The following is a 22,489-nucleotide window of genomic DNA, read 5'->3' as shown; positions in this document are numbered from 1 at the left end:
AATTACCTTCATTGTTATGTCACAACTGGAATTTTGCTACTATTATGAATCATAGTGCAAATATCTGATAATGCAGGATATCTGATATGTGGCCCACAAAGGGGTCAAGACCCACAGGTTGAGAACCACAGCACTAAGCCATAAGGAACAGATCTTCTCCTGGGGCTATGCTTTGAGTAGCCAGGAACTTGATCTTCTCTTTCTCTTGTCAGTTCTGAGAATAACCTGAAGTGGATGCCCAACCTCGTGCTAATGATTGGACTATCATGGACAAAGCTGAACCTGTGGACAGGAATGCTGTCATGTCTTCTTAGAGGGTAAAGACTGTCCCTGAAAATTCCTATCCACCCGGAAACTCAGAATGGGCCTTAGTAGGCAAGAGTCTTTTCGGATGTAATTAGGTAAACTAAAGTAAGGCCATATTGGGTGTAAGTGAACCACGAATCCAAAGACTTTGTAAGAAGAGAGATACAGAGCTAGAGGTAAAAGAGGCAATACCGGCCAGGAGAAGCCAAACACAAGGGACTGGGACAAATGATCCACCAACCGAAGTGTGCCAGTGATTGCCAGCCACCCCTCGAGTTGGAAGTAGAGAGGAACTTGCTGGAGGGCATGGTGACAGTGAGGTCTACAAACACCTGCATCAACTCTAACCTCAGACACTGAGGGAGTCGCACTGCTATTGCGTTAACTATGGCGCCTTTAGCTATTGTCCAGCAGCCCTTATCAATTCACTTAGCACGCACGTGATGTCTTTGAATGGTGAGGTAAGTACGTGAGAGTCCTTACATCCATTACCTTTCGAGTTGTTCTGTCAAAGCCAGCTTAGGTAAAGTAGGGTTTATTTTAGCTCACAGTGGAGGCTACAGTCTATCATGTCAGGGAGGCAAGGGGACAGGAACGTAAGACAGCTGCTGGTCATACCACATCAGTAGTCAGGAATCAGAGAGGAAGTTGATACTCTGCTCACTTCCCCCTCTTTAGTCACCCCAGCTCATAAATTGGTACTTCCCACAGTTAAGGATGCTGTCCTCATTCTCAGTTAAACTCTTCCGGAACCAGAAGTAAACCCTAATCTAATCAAATTGACAGTGAAGACTGACCATTCTACCCCTTGTAGTGAGAGAATGGGTTTAGGTAGTATGGTAGTCTGAATAAGAATGTTCTCTGTAGGTATTTATGTTTGAATGCTTGGTCCCTGGTTGCTGGAACTATTTGGAAAAGATTGGGAGATAGGGTTTTGATGGAGGAGGTTTGTCGCTAAGAATGAAGTTGTGCCATTCCCAGTTAGCTCACTCTGAATTGTGCTGGTGGATCAGGTGTAAGTTTTTAGCTGCTGTCTATCACCATGCATGCCTGCCACTTGCTCTACTCCTTGCTATGATGGTCATGGACTCTAACCCTCTGAACCTGCAAAGCCTAAATAAATATTTTCTTTTATAAGTCACTATTGTCTTGTCAATTACCAGTATCTTATCCTAGAAATAGAAAGGCAGCTGAGATGGGTGCTAATTTGTCCTAAGCTGAACCATGTTTCTTGATTTGCTTGTAAAACCTCAGAGATACCAAAGCTATTAGAATTTGAGCCAGTCTCCAAGGCTGTTGTAAACATATTTTTCAAAATTGTTGTTGTTAATCATTTCTTACTTTGATTTGCAATTCTTATAAACCTAGACTGCAGAGTCCTCTTGACCCTCTGAGGCTGCTACAGTCCTTTTCTCTAGGAAGACTCAAAAACAAGGCTGCTTAGAAAAATCCTACTTAGAGCCAGACTCAGAAAGACAAATATTAGCTTTTTATTTCTCACACTTGGAATCTAGGCTTAAATAAAAGAACAGGAAGACTCTTCAGAGAGAAGAAGGGGGCTAAGAACAAGGGGAGGGGAGTGCAAGAAATGGAAAAGAAAGACAGGTACCTCATGTTTCTCACAAGGTTCCAATAACAAACCAGATTTCCATTCCATCAAAGGTCACAATGGAGAATGAGTTTATCAGGGCTCCTTACAGAGTATGGGGATGCTAGATGGGGAGAAGTGTGGGTGACCTAGAGCATTCTCCCTGGAAGGTCTGCATCCAGCACGGCTTCCTCACAGCTGTGTCAATGGAGCAGCCTTCCTTGATTCCTCCTGGCCTCTATCCCATAGCTTCTCCAGAAGATTGCGTGCAATTAGGGAAGAATTGCATAAAGTTGGCTGGGAGGGCTGCCAGGATATTCAGAAGAGGGTCTCAAGACTTTCTCAAGCCCCTCCTTCTAAGAGGGGCATCCATCAATCATCAATAAGTACAGCTCAGATTTTTTTTCTTTTTTGAACAGGCCTAGCTGAATTCATGAAAGTCATGGTAGTTTGCCTCGTAAGAGAATCCAGTATAAGAGTCTATCTATCTATCTATCTATCTATCTATCTATCTATCTATCTATCTATCTATCCATCCATCCATCCATCTATCTATCTATCTATCTATCTATCCATCTATCTATCTTGCTATCTTAGGATATATGTAATATATCCATATGTGTTTGTACACACACACAGACACATACACAGACACACACACACACACACACACACACACACACACACACACACACGGAGCTGATAGGAGGTGAATGCAAACAAAATACAACAATATCTACATATAAAATTGTCCTAACAAAAACTTAAGGCATGCAATATGAAAACAAATGTAAAACATAATTTATGGAGTGACTTCCACCATTTATAGTGTGGAAGGTCGTACATGCCTAGTCAGCTAGCTTAATCTTTTCTGGATTTTCTTCAGTGTAATTTTTCCCCTTATCAATGAAAGCCTTGAGAAATCACTGTGTGTTAACGGAGCATCTTGAAGCATGTTCAGGGTCCTCCTTGTGACCTCACTAACTGGCAGTACCACATCATCTTCAGAAGAACTACCCAATGGTGGAAGGAGGGCAGAGTCTACAAAACCCATGCTTCACAGCCAAGTCTTTGACCACCCCTGGGGCCCCTGACAGCATCCTGAGCGAGCCTTTTTGTTTATAATATTTTCCAAACCAGTATGATTTAGGTGACGTTCGCATGAACAATGAGTTGGAATTCCCCTAGGTTGTTTCATGCTCTGCTCAACAAAAGGCAGCTCCTCACAGGGCTTCGGGGTGCAAAAATGACCAGAGTCTAAGAACAGAGAGGCTGAGGTAGCCACAGGATGCTAATGTCAGAGATGTTGTGAGGGTGGCCAATACCAAACATGCTGTGCTTGGGGCGAGGGGAGACAGAACCTGCCTGACCTGGCTTCCAGACTCACATCTGAGAACTTATTCTGAGCTACTCTAGAGCGTTCCTTTAAAGGATGCTCCTCTCCCATGCCCTACACCTAAGGAAGGTTCTAGCTACCTGCATTGCGTCTGGCCCCTGTACCAGCTACTCAAAAAGCAAATCCCTAGAATGTGTTCATAGCAGACATACTGATCTCCATGCATGTTTCTCTCCAGAGAAGGAGCCACTTTGAGATGATGAGCCCATTGCCTCCTACCGGAGATGGCCATTGCTTTCATTTTGAATCTCTCCGGAGGATAGTGGGACTCAAGGAGACACAGAAATATAGCCAAAAGAAAAAAAAAAGGTACACAGGACCCTGCCTATGGATGGAAGGGTATGCTCAAGGAGAGTGAGAAAAAGCAGTCCTTCATTCTACCGATTTCTTCATACTTAGAGAGAGGTGGCTCCTCTCTCTAAGAGGCTGCTATAACCAGACTAGACGTGGTGGCACACTCCCCTCATGTCCACTTAGGAGACAGGTGTAAGAGAATGGCTACACATTGGAGGTCAGCCTCATCTACATAGAATGACCCTGTCCCCCCAAATACAAAGAAAATACATTAATACCTCATTAGTACCTCAGAGAGCAAGTTACAAGTAAGAATTAAATATCAAATGTATTCCAAAATTTCAGCATATACCCCTGAAAAATAAAAGCATGCTGTATCCTACATACACACATTTCTGGAGTCTGGAACAGGATCCCAAATTTCAGATTCTACCTGCCTCAGCTTGCTGCTTCTTGTAGCCTCATTTCCAGGCAAGAGAGCTAGAGTCCCTTACAAAGAGCTGATCCTAAGACCTAAAGTTGCTAATGGCAGACATTTCAGGGCAAATGGAAGACAGGACAGAGGTCATCCTCTGTCCCACAGGCAGCAATGCCTCCTTTTGGGGAGTTCAGAGAGTTTCCTTAGTGCATATATGACAGAGAGAGCAAAGCTTGGCTTTTGAAATGTTGAGTTCCTTCTGTCCACAGATTCCCCAAGCCATCCCCTGCCTTGCTTAAGGAAAGAGCACAGTTGCAGGAGCCCCCATACTTCCAAAGGAGTTTAAAAGTCAGGTGTCTCTTTTCTGAACAGAAGACTGTACTAAGGTGCTTAGGGGAAAGAAGGAGTTGACAGAAACCCAAGGTAGAGGCTCTGAGAGAGGGAAGTCTTAGAAAGTTTTATTTATTTCTTTTCCTCTCTCCTCCACAAAGCACAAAGATTTTGCTTCCTCTAGGAAGGTAGCATTCTTCTTCTTCTTCTTTTTTTTCCCTAAACCCACCATCTTGAACACAAGGTGTTTAGTTTCAGGGAAATAAAAAAGGATCACAAGTCTACCTAAAGGAGGTCCAAGTGTTTTCTGCTCTCATGAGAGGCACGGCTACACCTGGCCTCTGGACTGAGACTGCCTATCAGCTGGTTCCCTCATTTCTCACATCTGCCTCTGAACCCAGAAGTGGGCAGTATCAGGAGAGCTCTCTTTCTGCTTCTAATTAACCCTCTCTTTTCCCTATGAATGGAAAAGGGATGATTTTTAGCTTGGAGCTGCAGTGCCACAAGGTATACAAGCCCAATCCACATTCAAGAACAACATGAAAATTCGCTTTTCCTGGGCCAGGCCTCTGGACTGTATTCTTAGTAAATTCCACTCCAAGGTGATTCACAAGTGTTCTTTCCCTCTTACCACACCAACAGCGCATCCGGTAGGCCAGAATGCCTTATCTAGGCTGTCTCCTAACTGTTGAATTAAGTAATGGTCACGTTTATGCGCTTCTGTCAAATAAAAAAAATGTCACCTTCAGTTTCACAGATGGAGACACGTCGGTATAGAGGTGTAAGATCGCTCCCAACTGGTCACACAGCAAAGACCAATTGATTTTGTCTGTCGTGTCTGTATAGTTTCTAGAACCAGCACCGTTTAACCCCCTAGAAGGTACAGGTACCTCCTCTTTCCTTCTGTATTAGCGGAGACAAGAAAAATAGCGCTGGTTCTGGTTGTGAAGTGTGAAATGACACGTGGGATTTAACAAAATAATGATGCAGCTGGAAGCCAAAGTCTTCCGAGGATTTCTGGCCACCACTGTACTGAGGAAAAGGCAAAGATGGGTCCTCTACTTGAATCTCCTTGTGTTCAGATATCTGGCATCAGAAGTGTGAAAGAATAAATACCCGTTGTTTTTGAGCTCCCCTGTCTGCACTCACTTATCAAGGAGATCCTAGGACAATATTAAGAAGCTTTACTCTTTTCTACTGAAGTGTTGCTGTCACTACCTTAATAACCCTCCTTCCACGGGGCTCCAGATTGGGACCACAGAGCAGATCCCTCTGGTGGAATAGATAGGCAAGTCAGGAATTGGTCTGTTACCGATCATGCCCTCCACTTGGACATACCCAACATTGGCTGGTTTGGGTTCCATCCAGATTTTGTCAAAGATTCTTTTACAAGTACACACACATTTGTGCTTTTTGATGCTTTCCCAAGCTTCCTCCAGCTTGTGTAATGTAGACTTCTCCCCAGGGAAATATTTCAAGAGACGGAAAGACGGAGAAATGGCGGCCCAGGAACAGTGGGTAAACATTAGCTCCTTTCATAGTCTGGCTTTCTCAGATGACGAATCTGTGGTCAGGCCCCCAAATCCCAAGGAGGCCTGCTTCAAACATTCATTTAGATTAGTCCAAAGGGTCAAGGACCTGCTATATAAAAAGCCCCTAAATGCACACAGATGATGGGACTTGCAAGCTGGCACAGACATTCCACAAGTGGCTTGGGGGTAGGCTGTGGTCCAGTTCAAATTTATTTTTTAACCAAGACAGGGTTTCCAAACTGGCCTGTGTGTCGACTCTTCACCATGGTTCTTCTCTCCCACCCTTTGTTTTCCTATAGAAGACAGAAATGTAAAAATCAGCCTGGGTTCATTGGTTGTATCTCCCAAGTCAAAAAGGCAGAGAGAGAGAGAAGCCAGGCTTGGCAGTGGGGTAACCCAGTCTAGATTGTTCAAGAGAGTCTCATGAAGAACTCAAGTCTACTGAAGGGCTCGTGTGATAAAATCTCAAAGGAGAAAGAAGGAAGAAGCAGAGTGAAGGGAGGAGAGGAGGGAGAGGGAGAGAGGGAGAGAGAGAGAGAGAGACTAGAAGGAGAGATGTGGGGCAACACACTTGTATCCATAACCAATCCACTAGAGGCAACATCCAAAAATATAAAGCAGGACTGAGAAGATGGCCCAGAGGGCAAAATGCCTGTCGCACTAGCATCAAGAACTCAATTTGGGTTCCCCAAATCCATGTGAAAATCTGGATATGGTGGCTCTTGCTCTAGCACAGGAAGAGCTGAATCACCTGGGTCACCAGTGCTCAGAGGCCAGTCCAGGGTGAGCATCAGGTTCAGTGAAAATTCCCATCTCAAACAAGTGAGATGAAGAATTGATATAAATGTTTGGCCTCCACCTATACAGGAATGCATGGACATACTCTACAGACACAGATATACACTTACACGCGTGTGTGCACACACACACACATAGGCATACACACATACACACACAAGCACACACACGCATGCATGCATGCACGCGCATTATAAAGTACTAAGATGTACTTTTGGGCCACCTAATGCATTCTGGTTGGTTTTCCCAGCAATAGTCACCAGGGAAGACTGAGAGACAGAGTTCCACGCTGCTGTAAGAAGGTTGGGAGGACTCTTGTCTCTCCCAGCACCGTGTGGATAGATGCTGGGGTCTTTGCAGGAGCCAATAGGTTGCGTTGTACCCCAGCAGGGGTTAGGACAGTAGCAAGTTCCCAAGGAGTTGAGAGGAGGAATTGAGGATCTGAATGTCTGATTAAATGTATCCCTCCACAAAACACCACCAGCATACAAGAGTTCCTACTTGGAGTGAATTTACACATTTTACTGCCGGGAAATCCAGAAGACTGATGTTTAAAAATCTGTCGTATTTCTTACATTTATGTTTGTTGATTTAGGCCTTTGAAACATTTTGGGTTACATGAAACTCAGGAGGAAAGAGGGGCCTGAAATAACCAAAGCTCAGAGCCTCTGATCAGACATTGGCAGGAAGTCAATGTCAGGAGTTGGCCAATAAACAGCAGGGCCAAAAGAAGGGAATTAGAGGGAGACAGCAAGCAAAAACCAGCCTGGGTTATGAAAGACTTTGTCATACACACACACACACACACACACACACACACACACACACACACACACAAATTAAGAAAGATATAAACAGATGACCGATTAAGAGGTAAAGTAGTGTGTGATTGAGTGAATGATTTAACTCCAAGCCACAGGTTTTCGTGTATGTGGGGCTCCCCTGACACTACAACCTTCCCATGTCTACCCCAAACTCCGGAAGTTCTATGGTGGGTGAGGCTACGTGGTGGTCACAGGTGACAAATGTCCTACTTGTAACAGGGCTGTGGTCTGGTCCTTATCGAAGTGGTGTGATAAGCACCTCCCTCCACTGAAGCAGTCAGCAATGGGAATGCACACTCAGGGAGTTGCAGGGAGCTTCCTGACACTCCCATTCTCTGTCTGTTACTCTTGGGCTGGGACTTGAGGGGACTTAGATTTCTGCCCCGTTTCATGTGGCGCCTTTTAGAATCGGAATCCACTTGAAGTGGTTTGGGCTTTTCTGCTTCCCGCCTGGTGTACGCTGTAGAGAAACACCTATAAACGCACACTGTGCTGCTCAACGCCTCTGTCCCCGGTGAGTTCAGAAGAGCCCCACAGGCCACATCAAGATGAACATCTGTCATCAGAGACGCCCCTGTGGGGCCCTGCCTGCCACTCACTCAAAAGGGTTTTTTTTTTTTTACCCCCATTAAACACCCGCTCCAACACTGGCTCACACGTGTTCCCTATCTGGGAGAACAGGCCACCCTTGTTTGACTGAAAAGACTTGTTTTGGGCTGCTGAAAGGCAGAATAATCTCTCTTTGATTTTACATCCCATATGGACCCTTATTTTGCCTCATAGTCAGTGTCTCCATTCTACAGATGATGGTGACAACCTGGTCGTCTTCCTGGAACTTGCCTACCAAACAGAGGAAGTTCTTTGGCTAGCCGTCTTTTTCTCTGGCCTCTCACTAAAAGCTTCCTAATCCTACTATGGACAGTATGAAAGAAAACTGTCCTGCTGGCTTAAGAGAGAAAACTGCTGGGTATCTGTCTCAAGCAAGACCCCAGAGACGTCCCATCAGCTTCAGGTGCATGCTTGAGAATAACTTACTGACCTTAACCAGCCCGATGTATATTTATTGATGATCCTTTACCAATATTAATGATACATTTTCATCAATATCAGCAGACCAATGCGTGAGTAAGAAAACCCACAATTGAATATCATTTTAATGCTGTAGTTATTGTAGGCTGTGACCACTGCTGACATCTACCTAGTTAGGGAGAGCAAAAGACTGTGAGGAGAAGGCAAGTTACTTTTCATAGTTTATAGCTCAGGGACTGGACACTTCTGTTGCATCAGAGTACCTTGCTTATATACTCTGAGATTTAAAGACCCGCGGGAATGTGTCATAGAAATATGAAACCATTGCAATCGAGACTATAGGTCTTCTGATGTCTCTACTCCCATATTTCTAAGTGGAGAAGCAAGGACCTGGGGCTCTGATAGGATTTCCCTTCACTATCTAGCTCCCATCCCAGTGTGTGAGTGTGTTTGGAGGCAGAGGGAGGGGAAGGGGTAGAATGAACTGCTAGGAGTGGGACTGATCTAGAACGTTCCAAGTCTTTAGGGTCAATAATGAATAGCAGAAGGTCTCCTTCCAAGCCAGTGAGAACTTCTTTTGTGTTTCCTTTTCCTCCATCACCAATACATTGGGTTCGTGAGAGCTGGTTGAACTGTGGAGCTCTTGCATCTAAATTTAGAATTATGCCCAGAAGAAGCCAATGCCCACCTGACACAACAGAAGGACTTTAGTAAAAGCCTTCCCTCTGGGGCTTGCCTATACAAGACTGGCAAGAGTGATGCTAAATTCCCAGCCTCCTCTTTGGAAAAGGAAACTAAGACCCTCACATGGGTACTGGTTTCCCCAAGGCTTTAAGACTCAGAATGTATATCTCCTCTTTTGTTCTGGTTTTGTTCAGTACTTTCTTCTCTGTTCTGAGCAGATCTCCTGGCTAGAAGGCCTTACTTGGTACTACTTGAGCTCAAGACCCTTTCTTTCTAACTCCAATCAACACAAGTTCCTGGTAGCCCTCAAGGGCTCACAGTGTGAGGTGGCTCAGGAAGAGTTCTTGTCAAGGACTTCCTCAAATCTTTCTATCCCGACTGCTCAATTATTCCCTGGTCTCCATATTCAGTGGTTTTTGAGTCTCCAAAGAGTTTACAATACTAGAGAGATGTGGCCTAGAAACTTGAAGTCCTGTGTACGTACGTGGTGGGTTGTAGAAATCCACAAGCCCCTTGGAACTTCGTATTTTCCACTAACGAAAATTGATGAGGTTGGGGGCTTATCTCTCAAGTTTTGTTTCTGGATTTAAGACGGTACTACAGCAAGCCCTTGGCGCAACCATCAGCCTGAGCAGAACTTCTTCAGAGGTTGCCTTACAAAATAGAAACTGGGTCCATGGAGGTCTGAGGTGGTCACATCCCTCCACTTCCCTTCTTATGTGGTTGCCCCACACCCTACGGGGGCAATTTGCATGAAAGGAAGTCTGAGAGGCAGGGACATCCCCCAGCGTTCAAGTCACAGGCCACAGAGAAGGAAGATGAGGCAAAACTAGAGTGAGTCTCATTCCATTTTAGCCCCGAAGTTCACTGGGGTTTCAAAATGGCCATATTCTCCCCCCATGACCTTATTTCTACATGGGGGTGGGGGTGCAGAACCTCAGGCTGTCATTTCTTCACAACTTGATCTTAGATTGAGGAGGGGGAGAAAAAAAGAAGAGACTAGGAACCAAAGTAGGCTATTGGCTCATTTGGGGTGGTATCTGGGTTCAGCCCCACCCCCTCATCTCCTATTTCATTGCCACTTATGATGAAGGGAGAAACAGATAGGAAGTGAGACTCCCCATGAGAACTGCCAGGGGTCCCTCAAAGGAGCTCTCTGCCATAGCAACCCAACTGCAAGACAGAACGAAATCAAGTTTGAATAATTGAGTATAGACAATGAGATAAGGAAGAGTCAAGACTCCCTCAGGTTCTAAGAATCATTAGACACTGCTGTTAGAAGCCATCCCATCACCAGACAGACCCCAGTCCTGTCCCTGTCTGCCTTTCCATTGTGAGTTCTGAATCTATGCTGTAAGGTTTTATCTAATGTTGGCATTACGTTAATCTGGGTCATCAAAATTATATAAGAATCAGCACGTCTGCCTGTAAGACACTGAGGGAACCCTGCCCGGAGTTGGTTTTGATTGGTAAATAAAGTTGTCAGTGGCTAATGGCTGGGCAGAGAGACAGGTATGATTTTCAGGATTCCCAGACAAGAGACCGAGGAAGAAAGGGAGAGATCCACCAAGCCAGGAGAAGAAAAACCAAGACACCATGCCTGAGATGTACAGGACAGAGAGCATAAATGACCTGTAGGAAATCAAAGCCCAAGAGGGCTCCTCATCTGGGTCTAGGGCAGCAAAGATTGCATATAAATTTTAGCAAGTAATAATTCAGGAATATAGAAGGGGGTGGATTAGTCACAAGGAGGTTAAGAAGTGGCCCAGCCATTGAGTGGTCTAGGCTTATCAAAATATAAAGGCTGCGTGTGCAGGCACACATATTTCATTTGGGAACCCAGAACATTGGGATGGATAGTGCAACCACTGGGATCAATTTGAGTAGCATTAATTGGGTACTGCTACAGGCCACCCCTTGGACAGCTCAGCCAGTGAGCAGTTACTATAGGCACTTGAGACTAAGAATCCAAAATAGTGTCAGGCTCTACAATGAAAGGAAAGTAGAGACTTTCCATAAAGATCTGGGCAAGAGAAAGACAAAATATAGGAAAACGATATATCAACCAAATGCTTCCAGGGCTTTTTATCTCCTTAAGTATCACAGTTCTGAGACGTCTTAGCTCTTATTTATTAGGAAGAGAAAGAGGTAGAAGGGTGACATTCACCCAAGCAAATAAAGGAAGAACTCCATCCTAGAGTCTAATGATGTTTTTGTGTTTGGAGGTGGGGTAGGGAGAAAGAGAGACTATCTCAGAGGCTTACAACACATTGGGGATTCATTTCTCCTACTGTATCTCCTTTGAAATCCATGGAAATTCATGCCACTGGGCTCCCTATTGCCAACGCTTTTGTGTAGCTTGCTTTCCTTCACCCAATAGTACAGGTCATGTAATTAACCCAGGTATGCTGGTTCACCCGCCATATTGTTCTCTCTTCTTTAACTGAAACATCTTTATGCTTATCATATTTTGATCCTACAGCATCTATGCAGACAAGGTGCTGGCTACTTGCTGATATGAGTTACTTCTGGCCCTTGCAGAATCGTCTTTATATATCATCTAGATGTTTTTGCTTCCAGAATTATCTTGTGGGGTTGGTGCCCTTGCTGTTTTTCCCACTCCACAAATGATACGTTTGAGGCTGAGGGGGACATGAAAAGTGCAGAATTATGCAGTAGACAATGAAAGATTCTAGATCAGTGCAAAGTTCCTCCTAAGCTTAGGCTTTAATTCCAAGCCCAGGAGGCCACCTTTTCCTCCTGACATGGAGAAGGAACCCATAATTCACAGAGTAAGGGACTTCTGCCACTGCCGGAGCAGCTCATGCCCACACTCCATGGACCTCAAAAGAGTGATCAATGCCCGATGAATCCACTAGTGGCCACTATGTTTCCATTGGGATTTATCATCTGGATCAAAATAGTCAGGATGTCAGGTGAGAGTTAAGAGACCCAATTCTCCTCAAAGAGAGAACTTCGTGGCTTGGTGCCATCAGAAGAGCATGATTGGTAATGAAGGCACCATTTAGAAATTCTCCGAAGCTGGAGAGCGACCCTGCCCACACTGGAAGTTCCCAAAAATGGGCAAGTAATACCCTTACTGTCACTCCAGACCAGTGTACTCTTGGACTTATTTCCACACCTTCAGACACCTAGGCTCCTCCCATAGGAATCTTCCTCCTTCCATCTCAACACAGCACAGATGGAGGGATGGGTCCTTTAATCCCATTTGATGGGAGTAAAAGCAGAGTCTCAACAAGTTTAAGGAAATTCCCATCACCTCCACATTGTAGCGCAGAGACACCAGTGTCTCCCATCTTCCCCCATCCAACTGGCTGATTGGTCACATGCTGAGCTGTCCTCGTATCTCTATGGGGATTGTCACCCTTGGTACTTGGCTCACTGAGAACAAATTAGAAGCAACATGCAAAGGAAATATCTCTTAGTCTCTTTTTGGACACTTCTTACTCCATTCACCTCCCAACCACCTCTCACACCTCTAGAGAACTCAGACCTTATACGGTACCTCCTTTTCTGGCCACTCTGTCATGTCTAAGAACAATATGACCATACCTAGGCTCGGATATCTTATTGTCAATTCCAGCTTGATCTCCACCATCGTCATGGTGGATCTAGTTAGTGACCCTTCACACTTAAAATAATGGCAACTGCTTGGCCACTTGAATCTTCTTAAACAGAATCCTCAGATCCATGTGTTATTGCCTATAATTGAGTGAAATAAATCTTTCGTCCTTAAGCTCCTAAGATTCAGGGGATCTACTGACCCATATCGTCTATGCAGTAAGTTGCAGTGTCTTCCGATTTCAGGGGGATTCACATTGTAGTTATACAGACAGTCTTATGACCGATCATTTTGAATCACACGTGTAGTAATCACATCCATTGAGGGCCACCAGATGCTTTCCCTGTACTCTAATCCAGAAAAGTGCCCCTCTTCCGAAACAAAAAAAAATGTGTCATCCTGGCAATTTCCTGTGGATATTTCTATTTCCTCTCAACAACACCCTTATAAGCCTCGCTAGCTTGCACCAGTCTCACCAAAGCAGGGACCAAATCTGATTCAGTGTCATGCCAACTATCTCCTGATTTTGATAGTAGTTTCATAATAGATATTTCTTTCAGGACCTAATACATAAATGAATTTATTCTGTCTACTCCCAACTGTGATGGCTGTCCTTGGTTGTCAACTTGACTACATCTGGAACTGACTAAAATCCAAGAGTCTTGGTATACCTATGAGAAATATTTCTGAGTTAAATTGCTTGAAATTAGAAGACCCACCTTCAATGCTGACCTTTAAAGGTGCAAAGATGCACCTTTAATCTGAGCCACACCTGGCGGTGGCTTTATATTTTAAAGGACATGGAAGAAAAAAGCCATCGGTCTTTGCCTTCTTGTTCTTGCGCTGGCAAGTTCATTCCTTCTCTGGCATTGGAACCTACTTCTTCAGGCTTCCAGTGTATAGTGAAGACTGAGACATCCAGCCTTGTGGACTCTACAACTACTGGAATTTTGGACCTTCTGCTTGTAGAGAGCCATTGTTGGACTAGCTACAGCATGGCCTATAAGCCGCTCAAAGAGAGAGAGAGAGAGAGAGAGAGAGAGAGAGAGAGAGAGAGAGAGAGAGAGAGAGAGAGAGAGAGACAGGGAGACAGGGAGACAGGGAGACAGGGAGACAGGGAGACAGGGAGACAGGGAGAGACAGATACAGAGAATAATAGATGGCAAATAGACAATTAGATAAATAAATATATTCATTCTATCAATTCCATTCCTCTAGAGAACCCTGCTAAGTATACCCAATCACATTGTCCTTAATATTCCAAGGTAAAGAATTTGTTCAATACTTGAATAGTTAATTCTTTTTTTAAAATTCATTCACATGCCATTCACTGTCCCCTTCTCCAATCCTTTCCCCATCCCCCATCCTCCTCTGAGAGGGTGGAGGCCCCCATGGGTGTCTCCCCACCATGGTTCATCAAGTCTCTGTGAGGCTAGGCTCATCCTCTCCCACTGAGGCCAGACAAGGCAACCCAGCTAGAAGAACACATCCTACAGACAGGCAACAGCTTTTGGGATTGCTCCTGCTCCAGTTATTTAGGATCCATATATGTAGCAGATGTGCAGGATCCAGCCCATGCTCTTTGATTGGTGGTTCAGATTCTGAGATCTGGAAGGGTTCAGGCTAGTTGACTCTGTTACACTTCCTGTGGAGTTCTTATCCCCTTTGGGCCCCAAAATCCTTCCTCAACTCTTCCATAAGAGTCCCCAAGCTCCATCCACTGTTTGGCTGTGGGTGTCTGCATCTGTTTGAGTCAGCTGCTAGGTAGAGCCTCTCAAAGGACAGCCATACTAAACTCTCGTCTGTAGCATAACAGAGTATCATTAACAATATCAGGGATTGGTGTTTACCTACAGAATAGGTCTCAAATTGGGCCAGTTATTGGTTAGCCATCTGGACACTTAATTCTTTTTGCTGTTTTTTTTCTTTAATTGGGTCTTCAAGTTTCTTTTTTGTTTATTTTCATTCAGTCTTTGGGGTAGCATATAAAATTGCAAAGATAATTATTATATACAATAAAAAGTTCAGCGTCATAGGTGAGGGAAGATCTAGATGTTACACATGCATTTTTTCTTTAGGTACAACCCTAGTACATTTTCCCCCTGCAATCTCCCCTTCTCTCTGCTCTCCACCCCCAACTCATTGTTACCAAAGACAGTCCTCTGGCCTCTTTTGGATACTCCATGTCTCTGATAATCTAGTTCCTTTATGAAACTGTTTATTCTAGACACATTGACAACCTGTTTCCCTTAGAGCCACTGAACTGATGGGTCAAGATTAGGGACCCAGTTGACTGACGACATAAGAGTTTAAAAGCTCAGTCATTTCTATGTCCAAATGCAGGAAAGCAAGACCCAGATGAACATAACACGATACTTCACAAGGGGGTGCTGATGGATGCATAGGTTTCTGATACTCAGGAATAAATTCTGTCCATTTGCAACTGCTATACATTTAGCCATTTAATGTTTAAAAAGTAGTATCTTATTTATTTTACCAATGGAGAGTGTGTGTGTGTGTGTGTGTGTGTGTGTGTGTGTGTGTGTGTGTGTTTAATTCTAATGGCACTCAACATTATCCACACACCACTAGACCCTTTGACTCCCTTGGCACATTGGGAAATCCACTGAAGTAGAAAGAGACAACTTGATCTTAATAGTCAGGCTTTTGAAAGAGCTTCCTCAAGAGTCAATTTCAATGGAAGATCAAAGATTAGTCATAGGCAAATTCTGGTTCCCACAGCTTCCCTTCTTCAAAGTTTCCCCATTGACCCTTCAAGCCTATGAATAGTATGGGAGGGAAGGAACTGGTGGTCAGAACATGAATGAAGCAATGTCCCTATCTTCAAAAAAATCTTAAGGCATGCTCCTGACGGAAGGTCTTCCTGGAGTGACCACAAACTGGGGACATGATTCAGTTGCTAAAGTGTTTGTCTTGTAAGTATAAGGAACTGTGTTTTATCTCTACAACCCATGTTTAAAATGGCAGGCATAGTAGCTAATGCTCATAATCTCAACACCGGGGAAGGGGAGACAGGAAGAGACTTGGGGATGGAACTCACTATCCCCATTAAGAAATTCCATACCAGGGAGAGACCCTGACTCAAAGAAATGATGTGGACTTCTGAGGAATGACACCTGAGATTAATCTCTGACCTTTACATGTATGCACACGTCTGCATCAGCATACACACATGCATCTGAGCATGCACACACACACACACATACACACGCACACACATACACAGATGCACACACAAAGAAAGGGCATTGCTTAAAATGGTTGGTCAAAACATGCGGTTAAAGAGGACAAAGGACTCAGCTCAGCTCAGTCTTTGAGGCCACTAGGATGTTGAGGGGCAAGCAGCCATTGTTAGATCCTCTACCACTGGCCATACACTAAGGTTGTTCAAGGCCACATTCGTTTTATTTTCTTTGACCCTTGAACTGGGAAAGAAAGCCTGGCTTCAGGGTGCAGCCTTGCTGTCGATTGCTCTGCAGTCTTAATCTCCCAAGATTCTACTTCCTTTTCAGTTCTCTTGAGTCTCTTCTACCCAAGTGTGGCTGGTGTGTCTAGTTTCCCTATGAGTGATCACAGAACTCTTGCCACATGCAAAGCTCATATGTAGGCATCATTTTGCTGGACGAAACACACATCTAGGTACCAGAATCCATCATTCAGGAGACCAGACGGATCGAGAGAGATGGCAGCACCTAGAAATGACACTAGTACCCCAAGCTCTGTGCACATGAAATCACCTGCTGCCTGTTTTGCATGCTATCAGAGAAATCAGACACAAAATTCTAGTTGCCTGGCAATGAACCCCCAGGAAGCTACACACCAAACTTAAGGGAAAATGAGTTAAAAGTACATGTTCCAACCCTCTCCATAACCAAACAGAAAACGACGGGTTCAAAACCCTGTGGTTTAAAGAGCAGCACAGACGAAGTGACCAAGATTACCTTAAGAAAGAGGAAAAAACCCACCAAAACAGAATAGAGTATGAAGCCATGGGGCCCACAAGGGAACATTTATTGGCACAAAGCAACAAAGTCAGATTTCAGAACTGCACTATCTAAGCCCTGTCTGTATAAGGAGGAAAATTCTGGCCCAAACTCTAAACATGCTTAAATCTTCTGAAGAAGAGGATATGAAGAAATAACATCTTTAAAATAGCCGGACATGAGGTTGGTGACACAGCTTGGTCAGTAAAGTGCTTACCAAGCAAGTATAAAGACATGAGTTCAGATCCCGTATAACAAGTCTTGTTTCAGAGAGAGAGAGATTCTATCTCAACAAAACAAAATAAATCATAACACAGAAAGCAGTTAATGAAAACACTTTACACATACACTTAAAAAAACATCATATATACACATACAAAAATATCTAACATAGAAAGGACATTGTATCTTATACTGCATTGCTATTTCTAACTACAGACTGCCAGTCATTTGTTTGGTGTGGAAGTGATGGTGGAGATTAAGCCTGTGGCTTTACACATAATATGCAACCATTTTATTGGCCAAGCAGCACCTCCAGCCCTACATGTACTCACCTTTGTCCCTGACTTGAGTTCACTCACAAAACGACTGTGTTCGAAGATCAAAAAGCCTATGGATGACACCGTTTAATGACTCAGTCATGGGTCTGAGGTGTGACTGTGGGCTTAATTATCAGCCCCTGGACCCCTCTCCATACACCAGGGCTATGAGCTCACCGGGAAACACTGTGTTTGTTACCTTGTCTATCGCCTTGACCAAAGTATCTGACGGAAACAAGGGAATGAAGATTCCTTTGAGCACACAGTTTCAAAGGTTTCACTCCGCCATGTTGATCAAGGGAGTCATGCTGGTACATATTACGTCAGTGGGAGTATGTGAAGTAGACTGTTTTTATTGTAATGGACCATGAATCAGAGAGTAAGGCTAGGAAGTCATAATATATAAGCACATGTTGAATAATTTGCGTGAACAGTGGCCATAGTATAAGGAAACAGAAAATATTAGTAGTCTTCTAAGGGTTAATGGCCACTTCAGAGTCATCGTCTCTTCTCTTTGATGGAACCTGCATATGAATTCTGGTTTACTCTTTTGTATTCCCAGAAAAACATACATTGTCAGAGTACAATATGCCATCTCTGTTCTTCAGATACAGGCATGATTACTAATTCATTCACCACCACCAACAGCCATTTCCTGATCTGCATAGGGTTCTCACTCTGGGAGAGGCATGGACTGAGGCTTATCCACACAGAAAAGTTCTGGGTGACACTTAATTCTTCCTAGGGCATTCAGGCAACTGCTGAGTTACCAGTAGATCATAGATCGTTTCTACATGAGGAAAGAGTAAAGGCAGCTGTGGTCCTGCCTTCAGCTGTCTTGCTGGATATGCTTCTTTCCACTTAATTTGCAAGCCCTTTCTTTGCTGGCTCTGCTCCATGGGAGTGAAAGTCACCAACCTCCTATACCACCTTTGTACACTCCTATCCCTCTGCCTGAAGCACCCTTCCTGTGGGTTGAACGACAGATTTCTGCCTGAGGCCCTTGACCTACCAGATCTTGTCTTGGGGCTCTCTCACCAGGCCTAGACTTGTAGCCACAAAAAAGTCCCAAAATATTTCTTCCCCCACCCCCATTCTCATGCCCTTGGTCTACATTTCCTATTACTTTAGGCACAGAGCCCAGAGATCTATTTTTGATAAAATATAAGACTGTGGCTGTTAGGAGACAAGTTTCAAATGTGTATAAATCTAGCTTGAGGATTGGAATCACGGGCTGCTGTGACTCAGGGTGACAGACTCAGTTTCCAATCGTGTCTCGTCTGGCGAGGTGCTCATCCTGCACGGCTGCAAAATGATAGTGACATCAAGGGACATAGGAAAAAATCCCGACACATAATAAGGGTTTTTCGGATGTTCTAGTCAGTTCCTGGTCTAGCCTCTTTGCTCTCAGTGTGACAGTCTGGATGGAGAACACATTTCCTGTCTAACCCACTGAACCGGCCTAGGTCCTGATGCTGTGGGGCAGGTCAGTCATCCAAATTCCTTCAGGATACCTCCTGCTGCAGACACACTGAGCAGCCCCTAGAAAGGCCAGAGAGACGATTTCAGGAAAGCGTGAATCCTCTGCTAACTCTCTCCCCTGCTAGGACCAAGGCTGAGCGTGACTCTCTGTAACCCCCTACCATAACCTCCTACCAACAGAACTGAAGGCCAATGGTGATGAACATGAAGGCCCAAAATTGTCTGTCAGCCTAATTCCACTTCAGGAACTCATCCATTCCACAATGCTACTAAAAAATGAATGGAGGGCTGGGGATTTAGCTCAGTGGTAGAGCGCTTACCTAGGAAGCGCAAGGCCCTGGGTTCGGTCCCCAGCTCCAAAAAAAGACCCCCCCCAAAAAATGAATGGAAGTGGGCTCCCCGTATCCAACCTGAGCAGCTGTGTGAGCTACTGAGGCAGAGAGCAGGAGAACCTTTCTTTAAGGTTTAGTTCAGGGCATTGTACTTCATAGGTAGTCAGTAAATATTGCATGAGGAAATGAGTGTGTGTGTGTGTGTGTGTATGTGTGTGTGTATGTGTGTGTGTGTGTATAAATGACTGAATCTACATTGTCATCTTCAATTTCCCAGGGGCTTCATGTGTACTGTCTCAGGAGTAAGGAAACATTGTACTGGAGGTGTGGTTTGAATGGGAAATACCCACCCCATAGGCTTGTATATTTGGACACATCTTTCCCAGTTGATGGCACAGTTAGGGGAGGTTATGGAATCTTTATGAGGTGGAACCTTGCTGGAGGAAAGACATCACCAAAGGGCAGGGCTTGAGGGTCCATTACCTCAGCTCCTTCCATCCCCAAACCCCAAGCTTCCTCCCCACACCCCTTCCCTCACACGCATTGCCCTCTAGACTGTCAGCACAGCTCCCACATTTTCTCTCTGACCCTGACACCAGCCTGTCACCACAATCTTCTTTCCCAGAAGGCATGCCTGGTCATGCTGCTCTCCGGTGTGGTGTTCCCTATGTCCTCTCTAGCTAGCTGTCTCATCCTGCACTCAGGTTTGCCACAGAACATTCCCATCATGCACTGGGAAGGTTTGCCTCCCCTACCTTGTTCTGAAATGGTTCTATCTTCCATTCCCACGTGTGCTTCTGCCTGTCAACTCTCTCTCTCTCTCTCTCTCTCTCTCTCTCTGTGTGTGTGTGTGTGTGTGTGTGTGTGTGTGAGTGTACAGTGTGTGTGGTGTGTGTACATGTATAGAGTTTAGAGGACAATTTTTAAGAGTTGGTTTCTGCCTGTTAACTCTGTGAGTGTGTGTGTGTGTGTGTGTGTGTGTGTGTGTGTGTGTGTGCAGTGTGTGTGTGGTGTGTGTACATGTGTAGAGTTCAGAGGACAATTTGTAAGAGTTGGTTTCTGCCTGTCAACACTGTGTGCAGTGTGTGTGTGTGTGTGTGTGTGTGTGTGTGTGTGTGTGTGCGTGAGTGCGTGCGTGTGTGTGTGTGTGTGTGTGTGTGTGTGTGTGTGTGCACATATGTAGAGTTCAGAGGACAATTTGTAAGAGTTGGTTCTCTCCTTGTACCATGTTGGTTCCAGGGATGATCTCAAGTAGTCAGGTTATTTGTAAGTTTGTCAATCTACTGTACACCTCAGTAATCCACCTGTATGCTTTCAAGTCTACTGGAACTGCTCTGGTCCCTGATCCTTACCTTATTTGAACCACATCCAGTCTTCTCTGGGGACCATAGGCCATTTATGACTTCTGCCACTATGACTCTTCCATTGTGTCTGTCTGGTGTCTGTCTGCCCACTTGTATTCTTTGGGGCTAACGTGATACTGCCCTGTATTAATTCCTGTATCTTCTACCTGGTGGCTTAGATAGAGGAGATTTGACTACAGTGTCCCTCAGAACCCACCAAACTTCTGCAGCCCCTGTTCTAGTGCACAGACTGCATTGAGTGTTGGGGTTGGCAGGATGCCTGACTCCTGCTCATCACCTCAGCATCTTTTGGACAGCATCAGCCTCTTCGAAAAGACTGAAATGAATAAGCCTACATATACAAGTCATTCAGAAAGGACATGCTTCCCCAGTCTTTCCCCTGAGTTACAGATGAAAACACACAGAAATGTCTCTTCTTATTGTTCAGGGACAGTGACGTGATCCAAACAGGTGACCTTTGATTCAAGAATCTGCTCATCTCAACCAACTTGAAACAGCCTGTCATGGCTGGGTTGGGGAAGCTGGTTTTTTCCCCCTTTCTAGCTTCTTTCACATCTATCGCAAACCGCTATCCTTTGGAAGAACTCCAACATTATATGTCATCATACAGGTGCATTTAATGGGGTCACTGCCCAGTGCGAGACTTATCTCTTCTCCTCTGGCCTTGAGATGCTCAGAAGCTTGAGGGAAGATCTGAGAGAGATAGCTCATGCGTGCCAAAGGGCTGCATATCTACCATGTGATTCTCCATACTGTCATCCAGTGACCACAGTGGAGAAGAGCAGTACTGCAGCTCCTGACCCTAAGACATCAACACTGTCACCCTTTGTCCGGGAAAGCAAGTTTGCATGTGCAAAGATGGACCTCTGCTCTGGGGAGTAATAGTCGCATTCTCTCCTCATCCGTCTAACCCAGCATCCAGAGATGGTTCAGTGGATACCTACAGCATGGACTGCCCAGGTCAGAACACATTGGGTCCAACTTTCCAGGAGTATAAATTACAAAATAATCAAGCAAATGGCCTTAGGTCATTTCTATTGCTGTAATTAAAAGCCATGGGTGGTTAATTTATAAAGAAAAAAGTTTGGAAGGTCTACGGACTTGGTATCATCATCTGCTCAGCCTCTGGTTAGGGTCTTTCTGCAAGGTATGGCCAGGCCCAGGGTACCACTCCATGAGTCATAGCGAACTGTAGCCCTGCAATCCATTATCAGATTATTGCACACATGGGTCACAGTCTTCATGCTCCAACAACCACTGCCCACTTGAAGATTACACTTCCAAACACTGTCTGTGTATGACTTTGGAGACAGAGAAGTCTCTAGCACAGGGATGTTTGGGGCTGGCACTAAAGTGCAAGACAAAGACGCATCATAGAGCAGCAGACCAATTGATGCTTGGAGTAAAGTCAATGAGGTAACTTCCCAGGACCTCAGTGAAACCCTAGGCTGACGAAACATAATGACAGAGGGAGCCCTCCTCCAGGGTAATGGGTGGATGGACTCAGGCATGGGAAGTAGGAGGCAGATAGATCGCAGGAGCAAAAGGAGCCTGTAGCAGACTGCTCTTTTGTCTTTTGATGAAATGCCCAGATGCAAAACTCAACAAAGAGAAAGGGTTAATTACAGAAGTGCTGGGAGTTTGTGTTCAAAATAGAATGGTTGTTTTTGTTTGGTCCCCTGGTGAAGGTACTGATGGCAATGCCAGGAAGGGCACGCCAGAGGGAGTGGTCATAGGAAGCCCAGAAAGACCGAAAGGCAGGACACATAATCCTCTTCAAGGATATGTCTCATTAAGCCTAGAGCATCCCATAAGGCCTTAAATTTTAAGGGGTCATAGGCCAGCCAGTACAGCTGTTCTGCAGTCCAAGCTTTTATCTGTGTACCTGTGAGGGCTGCCCATAGTATACCCAAATCATAGTTGAAGCCAAGGGAGCCTGGCATGAAGGGGAAAGAGACGATCAATGAGGTGGGCAGAGCTTGGAAT

General features: G+C 44.8%; 1 protein-coding gene across 4 annotated transcripts in view; it reads left to right on the top strand.

Moving 5' to 3' along the window:
* Maf (MAF bZIP transcription factor) overlaps window positions 1-22,489 on the top strand; it is a 362,946-nt gene that overhangs the window by 299,888 nt on the left and 40,569 nt on the right. The window contains exon 2 of one of the 4 annotated variants that reach the window (XR_010060025.1): window positions 213-317. The exons of 1 other annotated variant lie outside the window; for it this stretch is intronic. The gene's annotated coding sequence lies outside the window, so the exon portion shown is untranslated. Of the gene's footprint in view, window positions 1-79; window positions 768-22,489 lie in introns of those variants that run through there. 2 more of the 4 variants (XR_010060024.1, XR_010060023.1) reach the window with 2 other exon arrangements.

The sequence above is a fragment of the Rattus norvegicus genome, chromosome 19 (assembly GCF_036323735.1).
Source record: "Rattus norvegicus strain BN/NHsdMcwi chromosome 19, GRCr8, whole genome shotgun sequence".
In the NCBI taxonomy this organism is placed as follows: domain Eukaryota; kingdom Metazoa; phylum Chordata; class Mammalia; order Rodentia; family Muridae; genus Rattus; species Rattus norvegicus.
The sequence above is the reverse complement of the archived record's forward strand: the minus strand, read 5'-3'. Positions and strand labels throughout refer to the sequence as shown.